Genomic DNA, 21,939 nt, shown 5'->3' with positions numbered 1-21,939 from the left:
GTCCTTATGGATAGATGGACTGTCATAGGAAATGAACACAAACCTTTGGTGGCTTTGGTTTCACAACCTCAGTGATTGCCAGGACACCGAATCACCTTGGAGATAGAGAAACTGTCTTTAAATGTTTGCAGTACTTTCTCCCTCAAAAGTGCACCTGAAAACATATTTATAACTTGTGGGCGGGCAGGGAGGAGTTGGGAGGGTGAGGAGGGAAGGGATAGTAGGGGAAAAACAGAGGAGGTAACAATGCTCCATAGGAAATGTACTTATTACCTTACTTATGTAACTGAACCCCGCTGTACAGTATCTTTACAATAAAATATACATATAAAAAGGTTATTGTCACACCACAATTTAAATTACCTCCTTTAAAATTTCACACAGCTAACACTTTATTCTGTGCTCACTTTTTCTGTATTCTTACCTGGGCCCAGACTTTATACTAGACACAGATTAGTTTACTAGTTTTAAAAAAAACCTTTTAGATTATAACTATTGAATAAATTACTCAGTCTTAGCAGTAATGGTAATGGTAGCTGATTTGTTTTATTAACTGATCAACTTTCACACTAGTAGAAGGAAATGTTAGATTTGGTTCAAATTATTCAAGAACATAACTTTGAGTCAAGAGCTACGCCAAACTTTATTGTTCATGCTGCATATTGTATCCTGGAATAATGTTGTCCTAGAAAAATGCGGGATCTCATTGATTGATGCCTTAAGGTTTTCTGAATAATTTATAGGATAGGATTTTCTTTTTCTTTTTCTTTTGATCTGTCATGAGGCTTCAACTCTGGGACCAGGTGGTGTCCCAGAGCTCTTTTACTCAAGGCTAGCACTCTAACACTTTGAGCCCCAATGCCATTTCTGGTTTTCTGTGGGTTAATTGGAGATAAGAATTTCATGGACTTTTTTGCCCAGGCTTCCTTCAAACTGTGATCCTCAGATATCAGCCTCCTGAGTAGCTGGGATTACAGATGAGATGGGATGTTTTAGAAACAGAAATGCAGTAGAGTGTAAAATTATCCCAGCACACAATTAGAAGAGTTTTGCTAGTCTCATTCTTTTTTCTTCTAAGGTGAAAGCATAAAAATCTCTTTGATTGCAGATTACTCCTCTAAATTAGGAAACACTATCACTGACAATTACTGGCTACTGGTTGGAGAATTGCTGAAGGGTTATAATATCACACTCACAGTTAGAACAATAAATACAATTTTTAAAAAAGAATTTAGGTGCTAAAGTGATTTCCTAGCAAGTGGGAGAAGGCTTAAGGCCATAGCTCTGGGTTCAATCCTCAGCACAAAAAATAAATAAAAAATAGAAAACAAACAAACAAAACAAAACAGAAGTAGCCCTTTCTCATGAGATAGGAAAATACTACAACGAAGAATCAGTCATTTCACAGAAGGGAAGAATGGGAATAGGAAATATGGATTAGTCTTAGGGGTAAATAAGAACTTAGAGATGGCATTAAGTGAAGTGTAATGTGTTTGTCATTAAAGTTATCATATACCTAGACTGGAATGTGGACAATAGAGATTTAAAGTTTGGTATATTTAAAACCCTTACTTTCTTCAAAAGAAGCTTGTGGTTCCATCTTGAACACCTTGAGCTCACCACCCTTTACTTTTAAGGTGTTGACTTGTAAATCAACCACTAGATTTTTACCTTTAGCAAGAGACCAGTGACAACTGTCTCCCAATGACTATATTATCAACACTCAGGTTATCCAGTGTAGCAGAATTGTTGACTTACAAGAAAGTAGGGTCCATAGGGAGTTGGAGCAAGATAAAAACATGATGGGAATAAGGTGGTGGTGTGGCGCTGAAGGACAGAAAAGATGATATGCCTGGCCTAGATAACATTCACAGGAGAGATGCAATTAGATTTTGCTAAAATCCTAGAACCCAAGAATGATTCCAAATTCAGACATTTTCAGCATGTTTACAGTGCTTTTTGCACTTCATGTAGACAGCCATGTAATGTAAATAGCTTTACCAGACAGTGACCAAATGTCAATTTTATTTATCTATGTCCATAAACTTATAACAATTAACCTAAAAACCATGACGCCAAAGAGATCGGTGATTCACACAATTTTCTATACACGTGTGTGTGTGTGTGTGTGTGTGTGTGTGTGTGTGTGTGTGTGTGTGTGTGTAGCTAAACATCTAATGAGCCACTAAGTACTGATTATTTGGAAATAATGAAGGTAGCAATCATCTCTAAGGGTATACCAACTAGTCTAATCTACAACAGTAGATTCATTTCTTGGTCAGTAGATTCATTTGTTGGTCATATTTTCTATTTTTGTGGGACAATGGTGTTTTTCATAAACACACATTTAGAGTGGGGCCAGACCTTACTCAGACAGCCATGGATTCCTTAATCTCCCCATTGGATTTCGTGGCTCTGTCATCCATCAGTCCCTACTAAATGTCAGGTATTATTTTAAATATTATAGATATAACTAGAGATTATATTAGAATAATCACCCATTATTTGAACGCTAGTTAATTAGAATAATGATCAATTAATACCCCCAAAATAACTGGACATGTAATATAGGCTTTGCTTATGATCTTACTATCTACTAGCCATGTTTGAGAATAACTAGGAAGTCACCAAACAGTATAACTGATCTATAAAATTATAATACCATATTTTCCAAATAATTGACAAAAATTAATTTCCTCCCTAGAACTTTCCTCCTCCATAATTCTTGATGTATTAAAAATTCATAGTGTAGAAGCATCTGATTAGTGAAAAATGGGTATTTTCAGTGTACCATTTCATTTAAAATAAAAAAATAGGATTTCAGAGAAAGAATTAACTTTTGGAAATCATGACATTCAATTTTTGTATCATATAAATAATTTAAAATTACCTAAGTGTTTTACACTTTCCTTCAAATTACCTTTCCTCTACATGGCAGCATATAAAGATTAGCATATGGATTAAATTTCATGTTAAATATGGCTTCAGAAAGTACTGTGACCCTCTAAGAAATCAGAAACATCAGAAATTAAAACATATATTTATTTTCCAAATAAATAATCTGCTTTTTAACTTTCTTCTCTTTTGGAAATCTAGTTAAGAATTCCCAGGCACACATAAATGAATTTTAAAAGAAATATTTTTGCCCATTTTTAAAGTTATGTTAGGATTTTAACCCCTTCAGATAATAACCAAAATCATTATTTAAGTTTTTAAAAAAATTTCCATATGTAAATGCTTTATTCTCATTATGTTTATATATATATTTCTAAATATATCTATTCTCTAATTTTTCTTGAGTAAGAAACTAGAAATAAAACACTAATAAGCAAAAAGCTGTATGTTGGTCTGATGTTAATTAGGAATAAGATAAAAAATTATTACAAAACACTATCGGGCATTATATGTTCCCCAGGTGATTTAATTCATTTTCTGAGAAATCCACTGCCTGTTTTTCTTCTTACATCATTAGGTGTTAACATCCCAAGAGTGGCACATTGCAGATGTTGCATTGACTCTGAATTTCCCAAAGGTGGCGATATTTCCCAAGAAGCTATGTAGGCATGTCAGTCTAAGAATTGAGCTGCTCTGGCCACTTTCTTGTTCTTTTTTTTTTTTTTTTTTTTTTTTTTTTATCTCATCTGGGAAAGAAATACAATTTTGAGATATAATATGATTTGAAAGATTATTCTCAAAAGCTTCCCAAGCTGTAGAGGTTTAATCTTTCCAAGTTTAAATACACATTTGAGAAAAGTTATTTCCAAAGCATTGGAGGTCAAAGGGTTTTGTTAATTATGGAAGAGGCTGTGAAAAACTAAATTCAGATGTGAACTTTCTGGACTAACTGCTATAGATCTTTTTATGAAACTTCTATAATGTTATTTAAGGAAAATCTTTTTTTTGTTGTTTTTTGTTGTTGTTGTTTTTGGGGGGGGTCCGGTTGTGGGGCCTGAACTCTGGGCCTGGGCGCTATCCCTCAGCTCTTCAGCTCAAGGCTAGCACTCTACCACTTGAGCCACAGCACCACTTCCGGCTTTTTTCTTTTTGCTTATGTGGTGCTGAGGAATCGAACCCAGGGCCTCAGGCATGCAAAGGCAAGTGCTCTACCACTGAGCCTCCTTCCCAGCCCTAAGGAAAATATTTAATGGTCGCTTTTCATTAACTTTTTTTCCCCATGCTGTTCATCTTTGCTGCTTTGTGAGAACTTTTCTTGTGTACAAATCCACAAATAAATGAAAATAAGTAGTGAGGTAGGCTAAATAGCCATTTACATTTTAGGTCTTTCCATAATATGTAGAAATAGAGGAAGACACCATAACAAAAAAATAGACAATGTACAAATAGGTGAATGATACAGAATAAAAAAACAGTATAAAATTGAAAAAAAATAAAAGCTTTCTTCTTCCAGTCTTCTTTCTTCAACCTATCAATCTCCTCACACAGTCACATACACCTGACATGTGTATTTATAAACTTACAGCCTTCTTTATCCTGTGGAGCTGATCCTTTCACTTTGTTTTTGTTTTTAATTTCCATTGTTCTAGGCGAAGGCTTTAACCTTCAAGAATTGGGAGCCTAGTGATCGTAAAACAGGGCTGCAGGTCTCTCTCCTAAACCCTGTCTCACAGTAATTAGAAGCATCCTATAATCATTCAAAAATAAAATACTGAATTAAAGTGGCAAGATCAACATATCAAAAACACAAGGAACCTTCACATTATGTAGTGCTGTTGCTTTCAAACACCCTGAGTATTCTCAACACAGGAATTGCAATAATTCCCATCTTATAGATAAACCTAATTAAAAAAACAAACAGAACCAAAGTTATCTTTTTTCATTTTGTGGTTTTTTTGTTTGTTTGTTTTGGGTAATCAATATGCTTTGGGGGTTATAACCAGCTTTTTAAAGATGCCTGAATTGTCTCCATTGCCTTCCTCGGCCTATCCATCCACTTATACCGTCAAGCAACCACTGTGTTCAATGTGAGGAGCTGCTTCAAAATTGAAGTGAAATTTCTCTCACAACATAGCCCGAGGGACTGGATTTATTGAGCCAACTCATAAGAAGCTTTCAACTTTTTGTTTGGTACCTGAGCAGAGGCCATCAGCAATAAAGTTAAGCACTGGAGTTCAGTGCACTCACTAAAACTTTGGCCAGAGTTTCATTTGGATCTTCGACAGCCTAACCTCCCAGTCTCTCACAAATGTATCTTTGGCCACTGCTCAAAACGCATAGTTCTCCTCATCTCTCATTAACTTGATTTATCCATCTCTCCTCTAAAGCTTCACTAATGTCACCTCTTGCTGTTTCTTGCTGTCTGTGTCCTTCAGTAGTCTTTCCACTGCGACTCCTGCATATGATCCATCGAAAGCAATGGGATAATTTGTGAGACCCAATCGGAAATACTGAGGCAGGGCTCTCTATATGGATGTCTATTTCTGGGATCTGGGGGGATTTTTTTCTTTTATTCACATTCTGCTATGTATGGGGCTATATGCTAGGCAAGGGCAGACAGGATAGATACCTTGCTTGACCATGGATTCCCTTCACTATCTCTCTGTGTTGATAACTCACAGCGAAATCTGTGAGTCAAAGGCCCTGACCTCAACCTCACTGACCTTCACCTCTGCTTACTCTACTCTACTTTTCCATAGACATGAGCCACTCCACCAATCTTAAATATGAATTTCCCTTCTTTGGTCTTTTCTACCCCTATTATTACAAAGACTGATTTAACTTTTGAAGGGTTAGAAACTCTTGGATGTAGTAGAGATAGTTTCATTTCTTTTGAGGATTTTAAATGGTATATAAAATTTGCAGCTAGTTTCATATACTTTAGTACTATTACATGTCCAACAATTTTACACACACACACACACACACACACACACACACACACACACACAATATCATATTAGAAATTTGAGGCTAGTGAAGTCAGGCAGGGAAGAAGATTCTTCATCCTGCCAATTGTCCACACAAGCTTGTTGCACGTTTTTATTTGGCTCCATTGAAACTGTCAGACCATCCAACATTCACTGATCTTTTTCCTTTGCCAATTTTTTTTGGCTTCATTATAATCAGTGATATGTCTAAATTTCATGATCTATTGCTGGGACCATTTCCTTAAAATATCTTCCTATCTCTTCTTTTTCCTTTGAAACATACTAGAAAACTGCAAATGCTAGGTCCAAAGAATAAAAAAGAAATAGCAAACATTCACAATGGATCTATCAGATTAAACTTTCTCAGTGTACCAATGATGTGAACCTCATGCACAATCTGCATAAAAGGAACAAGTATTTATAAATTTTAATGATCTGTTCGCATTATCTCTTAAGTTAGAATTTGTGCTTCTCAAACTTTGGTATGTAAAAATGTCATGCAGTGATCTTAGGATGTCCAGGTCCTACCCCAGAATTCTGACTTGGAAAGGTTTCCGTGTAAGAATTTTTAAAAATCTACTTGTTAAACACTCTCCAGATGATTTTGAAAGTAGAAATTTTCATTGCTGTCATTTTATTAGATCTTTATCCAGATTTCAACAGTAGAAGAGAGATTTTTTCCAGAAGGAGATTTTTCCAGTTTGGTGAAATCATATCATTCTTGAGGGGCTCGGACAGTGCCATTAATATTGCCATATCATTTGCAAAGTAAGAATTAACTGTGACCCAAATGAAACTGATCTTGATAACTAAAACATAAAACAAATAAAGTAAAATATCAACTCTTCTAGAAAATTCTAGAAAAAAGTTTTCTTTGAGTTATTGACCCAACTTGAATGTACAGCCAAGGCAATTGGAAATTCAAAGTTCTTTTTCTTTTAACTTCTTTTGACCCACTGTTCAATTCAATGAAAATTTTCTAATGAGCAACAGAACCAACAAACTGTTCTAATACTTCTAATTCTGAACATGAAGGAGAAATACACAGGAGTCAGGCTCTGTTTCATTATTCACATAATCATTCTAAGCTAGAAAGGCAAGATTATAAATCTTGTTACAGTAACATCTTACATAAAAAAAATTTAGGAAGAACTGGGCACCCTTGGCTCACGCCTATAATCCTACTACTTAGGAGACTGAGATCTAAGGATCACGGTTCAAAGCCAGCCCCAGCAGGAAAGTCCATAAGACTCTTATCTCCAATAAACCACAAGAAAACTGGAAGTGGCGCTGTGGCTCAAGTGATAAAGTGCTAGCCTTGAGCTGAAGAGCTGAGGGACAGCGCCCAGGTCCAGAGTTCAAGCCCCAAGACCAACCAAAAAAAAAAAAAAAAAAAAAGTTAAGACGAAACCATGCAAAAAAAAAAAAAAATCACTGACTAAACGAACTCTCATTTTGTTTTTGTTTAGTAGCCTGAGATTTTTCTGCCTTGTAAACAGAGTATTGCCTTTGCAAGTCTGGCATCTTACAATATGCATTAGGGACTTTCATTCTTCCATGATTTCCGCTATTTGCATGTTCACCAGATTTAACTGCAGTCATATTATTCCAAAGTCCTCCGTGTGCTGAGGAACCTCTGAAATGTTATATTCCATTCCTTTTTATTCCCTTATGTCAGTGGTTGCTTTATTAGACATAGACAGCTGGGATAGCATATGTTTCTTTAAAGGAAACCTTTAAAATTTAAAATTTGGAGAGCACATTTAAAAAAAAATCCACCAGGGTAAATTTTATTTCTTATGGGATCTGAGAGATATCTGGAAGAAATCAGAAGTCAACAAGAATCCTCGCTCTACATTTGAAAGACACTGAAATAGGAGTTGAATCTTAGGGATGTTTTCATTAACCTAAAAATTACTTATATATTTATTATTGTAAAGGAGTTGTATAAAAAGCTTTCAGTTCAACATATATATTTATAGGCACAATACATGACTCTCCCCCTGTTTATTCCAAATTCTACCAATACCCTCAAGTTTCCTGGTTCTGTTTTCACATATGTATATCAAATATTATTACTGCATTCACCCATCATTCCTCTCTGACCCCTCCCCTTAAGTATTATTAACTTTTTCTTTTTCTTTTTCTTTTTTTATTTTTTTGGGGGTCCCTGTCCTGCACCCTGAATGCAGGGTCTGGACTCTATCCCTCAACTCCTTTTGCTCAAGGCTAGCCCTCTACCATTTTGAGCCACAGCTCTACTTCCAGCTTTTGAGTGATTAATTGAAGATACGAGTTTCATGGACTTTACTACCCAGGCTGGCTTCAAACCTGGATCTTCAGATCTCAGCCTCCTGAGTATCTAGGGTTACAGGCGTGAGCCATGGGCAACTGGCTAAAATTCATTAACTTTTGAAGCAATTTCTCATATAAGACTGAAGTGGTTATCCTTTTTTCTTTTACCTTAAAGCATAATTTTTAGGACCACATAAACAAAAGAAAAAGCATGCTGAAAAGGCCAGAGACATGAGCAGAAGCAGAATTAGACATCCATTGGGTTCCAGATGCAATGCCAAACACATCTGATACATTTTCCTGGTTAATTCTCAGAATCTGCTCAGTAGAATGCAGGTGCTATCTGTAGTCTGAAGAAATGGCACAAAGGCTCTGAGAAATTAAATCATTTACTTAAGGCCAAATAGTAAATTATGGAGCCTAGGTTGCCAAATTGTGTGGTGTGTTCACTTTCCAGATATATTGTAGACTATAATCACTTCTTCCTCTTCCAGCTTTGACAGAACTATCACCTAGACGATGGAAAAATCGAACTTTTACTCTGTTAACAACCTGCTAACCCCTAAGAGGGAGCTTTTAATACTGTCAGCCCATTTACAACTTCCTCAAAACCCTCAGATAAATTCCTCATTCAGAATGTCAGTGTTAAGTAAGCCCTTTGTTATCTCTCTGATATTGTTTTCAACTTTTACGGCATATCTTTCTAGCGTTTGCAGGCTATGAGCTAACCACACTGACCGGTGGCTCCCACTTATGGTACCTCACACATTGCAGGAATGATTTCTTTCCCTTGAAGTTCTCGCATGCAGCTGTTTTCTGCCAGTGTCTCTCTTCCCTTAGAGGTTCTCCTGTATCTTCTCATCTCTTTCAGCTCTGCTCAAGTATCTTTTCTCAATGAAGCCTATCTACCTGTAATACCAAACCCAGCTGGTCCTAATCCTTGGATCTCCCTCTTCTTTCCATTATTTTTCTCCTTACAATGGAAAGAATACAAATTCAAAGCAACTCTTAAGTCCTGTGACTTAGAAGAAATAACCAATTTTTCCCATCCAGGAAAGAGATGATAATAGTAGCTTTCTCTGGGAAATTATCTGGCAGAATGAGACCAAGCATTTTAACCCTCCTTCCCAAGGCTTGTATTTTTAAGTCCTTAACAGATGCTATAAAAATAACTATTCTAGTTATTACCTATGCAAGAGATACAATTCAGTTTACTATATTAACATTTTTTCCTAGTAACTTGGCTTAAATCTATGACTGGGGGTGGGGGGAAGAAAGGATTATATAAATTGAGGCCTTATTTTGATCATCCTTAGGGAAAATCTTGAACACACTAGTGAAAAACTTAGACATTTTCATGACAAAGATAGGCTAAATATATTTAAAAACAAAACAAGGCAAAACCTCTAGTCATAGACGTCTAAACCAGAAGATACTATTAATGCCATATACCAGCAGACATTAGAATTCTCAGAAAGCCTTTGAAAGGCCCACAGGCCCCATCCCACTAGGCGGAGCTTTTAAGCAGCTTAGAGTGGTTGTTTTAAAAGTTTTAATGGATATGGACACAGGAATACTTCAAGATTTACTTTATCACTTATTAAAATCAAGAGATTCCACTTTAAACTTCTTTAATCTATCTGTAGATTTATTTATCCAGTTTTGGCCAGTATTACTAATGTAGAACTACTGATCTCTGTCCTTTGAGCCTTAATTTAAATACTTCAATTAATCAAAGACTATTTTATTAAGCTTTGTGCCAAGTAATGGGTTGGGCTTAGTAACAAGCTTTAATTCATGCTGCTTCTTGGTGCTCTTTGACTTTGCTGGAGTCCCAACATCCCTTTCATCTTTTTTAGCAGTCTTATTTTCATTTGTCTTGATCATCTTTGAGTAAGTTCCAATTTCTCCAGAACTTATATAAATACCTCAGGAAAGGCTTGATTATTGCCAAATATGGAAGAAAGTTTATTACTTATGATACACTAGGCAAACTATTAATATATTTCAGCACAATGTTAGCTTTTAAGGTAATTGCTTTCTGCTGCTGAATCATCTATTTTTTATGTATGATCTGATGAGAAGCATGTCCCTCTCAGTACTAGAACACACAAACATTTTCCTTTCTGAAATCAATGGAATTTCCAATGATTCCTCATTGTATTTCCTGTAAGGTTTCATTTTCTTACATAATTGAGTTGAGTTCACATCCTTTTTCCCTACCCCTTTCCTGATTCTGTTCACTTCATTTGAACCCAACATTCAACACTTGTTATGAACCAGGCACTGAGCTATGAGGCCCACTAAATGATAAAGACATGATGTATTTATAGGGAAGTGACAGAAAGTATGTTCACTTCTAAATGCCAAATGAGAGGATTAGATTAATTCAAAGGACAGTTCCTTGGTTAGGCTTGCTTTCTAGCTTTGGATTTGTTGGTGGAGATGATGCTAAACTGAGATTAAATAATTAAGTAAGATAAGAGTAATACATCCTATACCTGAGTTAGGTAGGCTAGCTCTCTACCACTTTGAACCACAGCTCTACTTCTGGTTTTTGAGTGATTAATCAGAGATAAGAGTATCACTGGGACTTTTCTGCCCAGGCTGGCTTCAAACCACCCTCAGATCTCAGACTCCTGAGCAGCTAGGATTACAGGCATGAGCCACCAGCATTGAGCACTAAAGATTTACTTAACAGTAGTATAAGATATATGAGTCGAAAAAAATGGTGTGAATCTTACTACTTTTTATGTCACTAAAGAACTAATAAATTATAAAATATTATCTAATCTTTGGATATGTAGTGGCTGAATTGTTTTTGTACAGCCCATGCTTGAGAAATATCCATTCTAAAGTGCAGATACTGCATTTTGAATTTTTTCGTGATTTTTTTTTTGTGGATGAGTTTTCATCCTTAAATGCTATTCAATGCTTCTAAGCAAACAGAAGGTAATATGCTTTATGGAGAAAATGCTTGTAGTATTAGATAAGCATTTTTAAGGCAAGAGTTAAATAGAGTTGAGTGTGAGCTAATGTTAATGAGTCAACAATATCCTCTAAATAAGGTATCTTGGACCAGAAAAACATAACATAGACTTTATACCTTGACTGGTTGCAAAAAATATGGTAATCAGATGTTGGCAGAAACCTAGCTGGGAGCACTGGCTCAACATTACTAATTCAGTATTTTTGGTAACTTCACTGAGTATAACTACCACAAATAATGAGAATCAACTGTGTATTGTGCAATATGCCAGCTGGTAAAGAAGAAATCAATTAAAAACACTAAAGTTACAAGAAGTGAGCTGCATCTCCAAACAAAAGCATGGCAGTGCCAAAACTCTAAATTGCATCAATATGTTTGGTCTTCCCATTTAAAGGCACTGTCTACGAAATTGTGCCTGTCTTGAATGTATATGCATTCAAGATGATGAATAACAGTAGTGGTGATGCTGTTGCATAAAGGCAGAGGTGTATAAGCAATGTTGCACAATCATCTATAATGGTATTTGTAATCTGTGCTGGGAAAATACATGTTTTGAGAATATATCTGATCCAGAAGTGTTTCTGCATGCATAGCTCTCTGTTCATGTCCGTTGTAAACAACAGAGCTTCTGTCTGCAAGAATTTTTTTTTTCTGCAAGAATTTTACAATTGAATAGATTTTGGAAGTGAAAACAACTCCTTACCATAATGTAAGCTAAAGGAAGAAGTACAAAGAGGAAGGGATGAAAATCCCTTGAGATTCTATGTGGCAATTGAGAGAACATCAACATAGAGAGGACATAATCATAGAAAGGATATTATTTCATAGAAAGAATATTCCAGGGGCTGGGAAGGTGGCTCAGTGGTAGAGCGCTTGCCTTGCATGCCTGAGGCCTTGGGTTCGATTCCTCACCACCACATAAGAAAAAAGAAAAAAAGCCAGAAATGGCGCTGTGGCTCAAGTGGTAGAACGCTGGCCTTGAGCTAAAGAGCTTAGGGATAGCACCCAGGCCCAGAGTTCAGGCCCCATGACCGGACCCCCCCCCCCCCAAAAAAAAAGAAAGAATATTCCAGCTAAGTTTGGGATGGTAATATCCCAAATCAGGAAAACTCAAAAGCATATCAATAAGAGAGAACATTCATTCTGGTCATAATATAGACTTTATGAAGGTTAGGAGCTGGAAATGTAACCTGAAAGTTATATATCTTAAAGCATTTGGTGGTTTCGAGCGAGTCTAGTATGAGGAACACACTGCTTCAGAAGTCTCTGAGAAGTGTACAGGAAGACCCATGGAACTATACCTAAAACCAGAAATTGTTGTGGATATAATTCCCAACAGAGATTCTGAGGCCTAAGAAATGTGGGGACAGTAGAGACAGAAAGGGCGGACATGAAACCAGGCAGATTATGCACAGATGGCAAACCAAGCCTTCCAATCAGTGTTGTTAGAAGAATGTGCCATCCGTTATCAGGAATTTTAAGAGGAACAAGTGAGCAAGTTCCATTTTATTCAAGTTGAAATCAGTGCCCAGAGGAAATATAAAAAGTTGTGGCTAAAGTGGGAATGTGTCAATAGAGTGACTAGAACAGGGGTATTCAGAATACATCTGCCTAAAATATACTCTTGAAAGTCCTACAAAGTGAAAGCAATAAAACTATGTTCATGCTCTGGTTTAGTCCTTAAATGTTCCTTAAAGACAGATGTTAAAGACTTGCTCTTCAGCCGATGGCATTGGGAGGCTATAGAACCTTAGGCAGGTGTGGCCTAGAGGAAGGAAGTTAGATTACTAGAGGTGTGCCTTGGAAAGGGATATTGGGAGCGCAGCAATTTCCATTCTCTCTCTCCTTCCTGGCCACCATGAGGTAAAAGCAGCTTTGCTCTACCATCGGCTCATTGCCGTAACATTGAGCTTTACCAAAAATCCTCTACAAACAAAACAACTGAGCATGGGTTGAAACTTCTGAAATTACGAGTCAAAATGAAACATTTCTACCATTTATGCTGAATTATCACAGGTTTTTGTCACAATAACCATAAGCTGACCAATTTAGTTATAAACATAAGCACGTATGTAGCAGTTATATAAAACATGCATGTGTTACCATAAGTATGTTCAAGTGTTGTTCTATAGAACTCTCAGTGTGAGCATGTTTGTCAGTGGTCACAGAAATAAAAGAGAGGAAGAAGTCTTTTATTTAGAAATCAGGCAGAAAAAAATATAGGTGATGGCAATTTTGGTGATGGGTTTTGGGGGGTAGCAATATTGCTTCAATATCAGAGCAGCTTTCTCTGCCTTTTGCTCTTTATACAGTTGCCTATTCATGTTTACCTCGATTCTTTCTATAGGATTTTATTTTCCTATCTATTTTCCAGGTCATCAGTGTCCATTGAGCCACCAGCCTGATCCTTCAAAACTTCAGATATAACTTTTTGCAACTCTGTCTAAGCACCTTCAGTGGCTCCTCCTTTCTTTTTCCTCCAATCCCATTTTTGTTGCTCAGCTACAAAATTAGTCATGAAGAAATGCAGCTCCAGCAAATATTTCCTGCAAAGTGGTGAATGTAACATCTAACTATTGTGGAAAAGGATATAGTCTTTTATACTCTCTTCCTTTCACATATAGAATCAAATTATAAACACTGTCCCTGGGTTAAAAAGATGCTTCTTAAATTATAATGGATTGTATTCTGATAAGTCCATCACAGGTTTAAAATACCCTAGGTTAAAAATGAAAATACCCTTAATAGGCCTAACCCAATTAACTGAGCAACACAGTATATATAAAGAGTTGTTTACCCTCATGATCATGCCAGTCCATAGTCAGTTGGCTCCTTTTTAGGACTTGTGGCAAGGTTGAATGTCATTGGTGGAGACTGTAGCCAGAGATATCGTTTCTGCCATTACCCAGTATGGTAAGAGTATGGTGTTTTACCATACATTACTACCTGGGGGAAAAGATCAAAATTTAATATTCAAATTACAGTTTCTGATGAATGGGTATCTATTTTGTATTATCATAAAGTGAAAATTCCTAAATTGAACCATCACAACTGTATTTGAACTTAAACAACTGTCTGTATATAAGTTTATAAAATACTAATATATGCTTGCTTAATTGGAGGCTTGACTTAGTATAGTTAATTACTACTCAATGTGTGTGATCCTAATGCCATTTTACTAACTGGCTACCAGCTGAATTACCTAACAAGATAATAAATACTACACAAATTTAATTTAATACGTTAAAGTGACAGAAGAGACAGAAGTTTTTAGACTTTCACAATTGCATTTTTCCCCATTTTTGGATTTGTATGCAATCCATCATATACCTGGCTCTACAGAATGCAAATGACATCCTAGCATAACGCTTACAATGCTATGTTTTTGTGCTGTAGACAAATTGTCATGCAAATGTTTATAAAGTAATTCAGTTTCTCAAGATAATTTTCACATTGCAATGCTCAGGAATTTTTCCAAGGTAACTTTTGTTTTCTTTTGCTGGTCCTGGGGCTTGAACTCAGGACCTGAGCACTGCCTGTTAGCCTCTTTGTGCTCAAGGGTAGCACTCTACCACTTGAGCCACAACACCACTTCCAACTTTTTCTGAGTCATTTATTGGAGGTAAGAGTCCCATGGACTTTTCTGCCCAGGCTTGGCTTCAAACCATCATCTGCAGATCTTAGCCTCTTGAGTAGCTAAGATCACAGGTGTGAGCCACTGGTACCCTGCCCAATGTAACTTTTGTTTTGTTATTGTTGTTTTGTTTTGTTATAGACCTGGGCAAAAGTAAAGACAGTTTATTTGGAGAAAGAAACTTTCCAGGAAAGAAGTAAATTAAAATATTGGCAAAAAATGATGAGATATTATAAGCAATATTTTTGCATTATAGTAAGATTGCAACTTCAGACATCAATTAAAATTCTACCTACTCTTCTGTTATTGCCTTTTACCTTAACACCCAACTTTCCCATTCCCTCTTCCATTTTCTGCTCATTTAAAAGCATTTCAGTCAACCCTGAGATAGTTACTGTTTGGGTTCCACCTCAATTCTCTTGTCATTTCTATTATGTAGACAAATAGCTCTTATTGTAAAATGCTGCATGGTACGCCAGTCTTTTGAACTTTACAACATGATATGCCATTCTATGTGCTCTATTCCACCTTGTCATATTCACTCTGATCCTTTAAGAATCACTATTGGGCCCGGTGCTGGTGGCTCATGCCTGTAATCTTAGTAACTCAGGAGGCTGAGGTCTGAGGGTTTCCATTCAAAGCCAGTGTAGTCAAGAAAGTCAACTTTATCTCCAATTAACTGCCAAAGGGAGAGAAGTGGGGGGGGGAGGGGGAAGAAAAAAACAAAGGAAAGAAAGAAAGAAAAGGGAAAGGAAAAAGAAAAGCCTTGAAATGGCTGTGCTCAAGTAGTAGAGAACTATTCTTGAACAAACAAGTTCAGGGACAGTGCCTAGGCCCTGAGTTCAAGTTCAAGGAAGGACAGGCACACAAACAAAACCCAACAACAACAACAACAAAATAATTACTATTCATGTTTCTTCTTCAGTTTGCTCCTTGCATCAATATTGTTGTAACAAATATTAATATATATTTAAATTATGTATTAATATATTATTATGTTGCACATTAATATATTTTAATGTATCATTATATTAATATGTTACCACACTCAATTTCCTTAATACTGCTCAACCCCCTCTCCATGATGTGTCTACTATGACACATCATACTGCAGGTAACCATTATAAACTGTTGTGTTCACTGAGTTGTCTAACGCTACCATGAATGATTTTCAATTTAATATTGTCATTCCCCTGCTATCTCATCTAATAAGCAAACTATAATTAAAAAACCATACTAAAGCTACCAGCACAATGTTTATTGCAGCATTATTTACCATAGCTAACATATGGAACCAACCCAGATGCCCCTCAGTAGATGAATGGATCAAGAAAATGTGGTTTATATACACTATGGAATTCTATGCCTCCATCAGAAAGAATGACATTGCCCCATTTGTTAGGAAATGGAAAGACTTGGAAAAATTATATTAAGTGAAGTAAGCCAGGCCCAAAGAAACATAGGTCCCATGGTTTCCCTTATTTGCAATATCTAGTATATGTCTGAGACAAACAGAAACTGTCAGACATGTTGATGTTAGGTGAAATGAACCCCAAGATAAGGACTCAAATGTTTTTTCTTTCTTGCGATTGTTTCCAACATATTTAGAAGATGATTTCTTTGTTGCTTTGTATGTACCTCCCCCCCAGGGTATAAGCCTTGCTTTCACTGTATTTGATGTTGATATAATTTGTGGAAGGGAAGGAAAAAAAATGTTTAAATACAGTTAATAAACTGTTTTAAAATAATAAACTTTAAAAATAATAAACTGTTTAAAAATAAACTGTTTAAAAACAGTTTAAATACAGTTACAGGTGGACCCATTTCAACAATGAGATGTAGAAGACGTTATGTCGAAAAACAGACTTTACAACTTTGGCAGGGTGGGGATAGGATAGTGAGGGGTGGTAGGGGCGTGTGGGGGTGGGGGTGGAGAGGAGGGGAAGGGATGGGATGGTAAGGGGAAACAAAGGAGGAGGCAACAATGCTTGATAAGAAATGTACTCACTATCTTGCCCATGTAATTGTAACCCCTCTGTATGGTATTTTAACAATAAAAAAAAACACATTTAGAATTATAGTGAGAGCTCTACTTTCAGTCTCCTTTTCTTTTGGGTTACCTGCAGTAGTAACCCTGTGTCTTTTTCCAACTATTGGATCAGTGACTTCAGCTCTAACTAATACAGTCAGCTTCCTAAATCTGTTCAAATTATGTGACTCTCAAAGCAGGATTCCTTCCTATGAAGTTTCCTAACAAGCTGTTTTGGTTAGGCATAGTATAAAAACAACAACAATATAAACTGTGTAGCTCAAATACCAGATGTTTACTTCTCACAGATCTAATGACTCAGAAGCCCAAGATCCAAGCAGGTCTTGTGTCTAGTGAGGGTCCTTTTGGTTTGCAGATATTAATATTGATGGCTGTGTTATAATATGTAGAGAACACAGAAATAGAAACAAGCTCTCCTCTGTCTCCTCTAAGGGCAGCAATTTCATCACACAAAGTCCACTCCCATGACTTAATTAACTTGCTAAAATCTCAGCTACTCATATCACTTCATTATCAGTTAGGATTTCAACATATGAATTTGTGCAGGTATGTGTGTGTGATTTATATATACTTTTCTGAGGGAAAATGTAAGTTGCTGAAGAACAAAGTACATACAACATCTTGCTTTCCATTTTCAAATGGCTATTGTCTTAGTAGTGTCTAATTAACTCCCTAGTCATCTTTCATGTCTTTAATTCCATGTCACTTGAGGGGCTACAGGAGGTGCGAAGGTTATGATTCTGGAAATCCTTCCAGTTGGTATTTTGGTCTGCATTACATCAATGAGACAATTTACCAATCAATACTAAGACAAGAGGTGCTACTATGTAAAGCCAAAAGTGGATTGGAGTGGAAAATACATCCCACCAGATTCTATTAAAGGATGGGCAACAAGGATTATGACTGGAATTCAGTTTATAAAGACAAAGAGCTGAAAAAAACATTCAGGTCAGAGATTGAGAGGAGATTCCCACACCATTAGTAGGGGGGAAAAGGTTTAAAAATAGGCCCAAAAAACATAGGTCCCATGGTTTCCCTTATTTGCAATAACTAGTATATGTCTGAGACAAGCAGAAAAGGTCAGATAAGTTGATGTTAGGCGAAATGAACCCCAAGATAAAGATTCAAATGTTTTTTTTCTTTCTTGCAATTGTTTCGAATATATTTATAAGATATTTCTTTGTTGCTTTGTATGTCCCTCCCCCACGGTATAACCCCTGCTTTCACTGTATTTGGTGTTGGTATAATTTGTGGAGGGGAAAGGAAAAAACAAATTGTTTAAATAGAGATACAGGTGGACCCATTGCAACAATGAGATATACAAGATATTATGTTGAAAAACTTCACAACTTTGGCCAGAGTGGAGGTGCAGCCTGGGGGCTGGCGGGGGGGGGGGGGAGATGGGAAGAGATGGGAAGGGGAAACGAAGGAGGAGGCAACAATGCTTGATAAGAAATGTACTCATTACCTTGCTCATGTAATAGTAACCCCTCTGTGCAGTATTTTCACAATAAAAAAAAAAGAATAAAATAGATCCGGGGCTGGGAAGGTGGCTCAGTGGTAGAGTGGTTGCCTTGCATGCATGAGACCCTGGGTTCGATTCCTCAACACCACATAAGCAGAAAAATCCAAAAGTGGCACTGTGGCTCAAGTGGTAGAGTGCTAGTCTTTAGCTGAAGAGCTGAGGGAGAGCAACCAGGCCCACAGTTCAGCCCCCATGACTGACCAAAAAAAAAAAAAAGAAAGAAAGAAAGAATAAAATAGATCCACCTGGAGGGACTGGGTAAGACTCCATCATGTTTGTTTTTATTTTAATGATGTTAGTTTTAATTTGCATGTATTACTTGTACAAAGGACTTTATTGTGCATTATGTTTCCATATCTATATATTATACTATATATGTATAGATATGAAAACAATGTTATATAATATATATAATATACTTTTATCAGATTTTATATATAATGTACTTTTTAATGCATTTTATTGTAAAAATACTGTACAGAGGGATTACAGTTACATGAGCAAGGTAATGAGTACATTTCCTATCAAGCATTGTTGCCTCCTCCTTTGTTTTTCCCCTACCACTACTTTCCTCCCACCTGCACAACTATACTCCTTCCCCTCAACCTACATTATAAAGTTTGTTTTTCAACATAGTGTTTTGTACATCTCATTGTTACAATGGGTCAACATGTATCCCACATTTAAGCATTTTGTTTTTTCCCTTCCCCTCCCCAAATTAGAGAAGTGTTTATACAATGCATGGAATCAACATTAAATACAGTGAAAAACAGGAGTTATACCATAGGGGAGGAATATACAAAGAAACAAAAGAATCACATGGTACATTATAAATACATTAGAAACAATAGCAAGAAAGAAAAAAAACCACCTGTGTCCCTATCTTGGGGTTCCTTTTGCTTAACTTCATCATTTGACCTTTTCTGTTTGTCCAAGACATATACTACTTATTGCAAATAAGGGAAACCATGGGACCTATGTTTCTTTGGCCCTGGCTTACTTCACTTAATATAATTTTATACAATGTACTTTTATCAAATTCTCTTTCTTATCCCCCTCATATCTCACAACCCCTTCTAATATTTTAATGAGTCTCTTTAGTTTATTATTTGTTCTTATTAGTAGCATTTTTGAGATAGAATTCTTCTATGTATTCAAAGCTGGATTTTCCTGTCTTTCTCTGTAGTACTAGGTTTACAAGAGTGTATCTCCATACTATAAAAGGGTAACTGTGGACATACTATTTATTTTATTTTATTGAATGTTCTAGAGGTTGAAATCAGGACTTTTCACATGCTAGGCAAGTTCTCTGCTGCTGGGCTTCATTTTAGCTTTTAGAGGAATCTTAAAATCCTCAGTCTAGACCTTAAACAAAGCTCAAGAATATGGGATAAGAGGGAAAAAAAAACCAAAAGTGTGATTACACAGATCCAGAGAAAAGGAGTTTATTATTCAACAGTGTGAGAAGAGATAAGAAACAAGAATCATCTCAAATGCCAAGCAAAGTCTTTTGGAAGCAAAAAAAAAAAAAAAATTAGAGCTAAGCTTGGTCCAGGAGGTAGAGGATAAGACTAGATCTAGCATACAAATACAAAATAATCCTGCAGTGCGAGTAAGTAAAATGCTAAGCACGAAGTGAAGAGCATGGAACCACAAAGCACTTTGGCAGAGATACTACTATCCCTCCTCCCTCTTGTCTATGTACCAACATGTATTTTGAATTGTTTTCAAGATTTTTTTTTTCAGACTCACAGAGAAAAGTTCTGTAAAGGTAATAATTTAATAGGTCCTTTGTAGGCATGAGCTTTGGTCTTGACAAAACCATGGAGGATTTCTCAAAAAGACTTTCTCTGTTCAAGAGCTTTTTGTCTGACATAGCTACAAGGTCATTATGATCTCACTTGCTAGCATATGGTATTTTGAGAGTCATGTCACAAAGAGGAAATCTACCAGATATTCACAGCGTGTGGTATTTCAAAATCATCACATTGACCTAAGGAAGAGCTAATAAAGATTTTGATTTGTTGATAGCTCCTATCTTGAGAATTTGTTTGAATCCATACCAGTTCCTGTTTTACGTGTTTACTTTTCCAATGCTTGATACTATTTGCATGAGACGATTCTAATTATTTTTATAACAAAATCTAAGAGCTTTGTTGGAAAGTAATCGCTAAAAAGAATAAAAATAGGCTTTGGTTTCTTCACTTTCAACAGAGGACCTACATTTAGTACTTAATCTATATTTTCATAGCCCACAATGTGATTATGAACCACACATCTTCTACTTCCTTCTGGAATCTTCTCCCAGTAATCTGTGAACACTACCGTCTTATCAAAGTTTTCAACTAGGAAGTCTGACATGGGCACGGGGGGCAGATGGGGGTGGGGGGCGAGGAATTGCTCATTAGTTATTCTGTGAGACAGTATTTCCCAAAGCAGCAATAGAAAAAACAGTATCTAGAACTCCATTTATACCTATAGAATCAGAAATTCTGTGAGTGGGACCTAGTTATGTGTGTGTAGGAAGCAATCTTTCAGGCAAGGACTTATTTTTTGCAGCACTTACTAACCTAAGGAAATAAAGGATCGCAATGTTTACTAATTTGTCTCCACACATATATTTAGTAATTTAACATGATTTAACTAAATCAGTTCCATATGATATTCTTTTCAAGCATAGAATATATCCCTGATTTTCAGAACAGAATTGGCATACTATTTTTTGACAGTAACTTTGCACTTTCCAATGACATTCTAATTTGACATGGATTCTGTTTCCCTATACTTTGCTCATGGACTCATGTGTTTATCTCTTTGGGGAATGCTGTGCTCTGCTCCAGTGGCTGATGTTTAAATTCAGTAGAATATTCTCCTTTATTGTTGTTGTTTTTACAGTTTGATTTCACATCGTGTGAAACTCCCAGATTCTCTACTACTATCCATGCAAAAATATGAACACCAAACTCTGAGACAGGTTTTTGAGAGACATGTTTAGTGAACACTGGGCATTTTCTAGAAATGTCCTATGAAAATATTATCACTATTCTGTAACAATAGGTTCAAAAATTTTATTCTTAAATGTTTGCTTGACTCTCAGAGGCTAGAAATCTCCCCATAGATAAAAGAAAGTGCTATATCATTTTTTGTACTATGCATCTGGATCATTCCTAATAAAAACCGTATTAATGCTCTTCCACAGAGTATATCAATATGCTTGAAATCAATATGCTGCAAAGCCCACAGCAGACAGACAAGTATTAATGATGTAGATGTTAGTTTGAGTTTCAGAGTAGAAGTGAGAGAGCACCAGGTATTTTGTTCTGTAACTTAAAGGTCTTAACCATTCATGCATTGTTTCACAGCTTGATAATCTGCATGTATGCTGACCCATACCATATGCAATATTGCTGCAAATGACAAGCACAAGCTTCATATTTGTACTATTTGTCTATGTAGAGAAACCTATTAAACTTCAGCTATTCTGGCTGCATATTTTTGGTAGAAGCCTTCTTAGAAAAAATGTTTTGGTATGCCAGGTACTGGTGGCTCATGAGTGTAATC

General features: G+C 36.3%; 1 long non-coding RNA gene across 2 annotated transcripts in view; it reads right to left on the bottom strand.

Annotated features, from left to right (window-relative positions):
- The window catches only part of LOC138805130 (uncharacterized), a 28,777-nt gene that overhangs the window by 5,201 nt on the left and 1,637 nt on the right, over positions 1-21,939 (bottom strand). The window contains exons 2-3 of one of the 2 annotated variants that reach the window (XR_011365450.1): positions 13,967-14,115; positions 44-95 (exon numbers count right to left, since the gene is read on the bottom strand). This is a non-coding gene — a long non-coding RNA (uncharacterized lncRNA). Of the gene's footprint in view, positions 1-43; positions 96-13,490; positions 13,716-13,966; positions 14,116-21,939 lie in introns of those variants that run through there. The other variant, XR_011365451.1, reaches the window with a different exon arrangement.

This window comes from Dipodomys merriami, unplaced genomic scaffold, assembly GCF_024711535.1.
Source record: "Dipodomys merriami isolate MVZ:Mamm:240054 unplaced genomic scaffold, mDipMer1.0.p SCAF_10, whole genome shotgun sequence".
In the NCBI taxonomy this organism is placed as follows: domain Eukaryota; kingdom Metazoa; phylum Chordata; class Mammalia; order Rodentia; family Heteromyidae; genus Dipodomys; species Dipodomys merriami.
The sequence above is the reverse complement of the archived record's forward strand: the minus strand, read 5'-3'. Positions and strand labels throughout refer to the sequence as shown.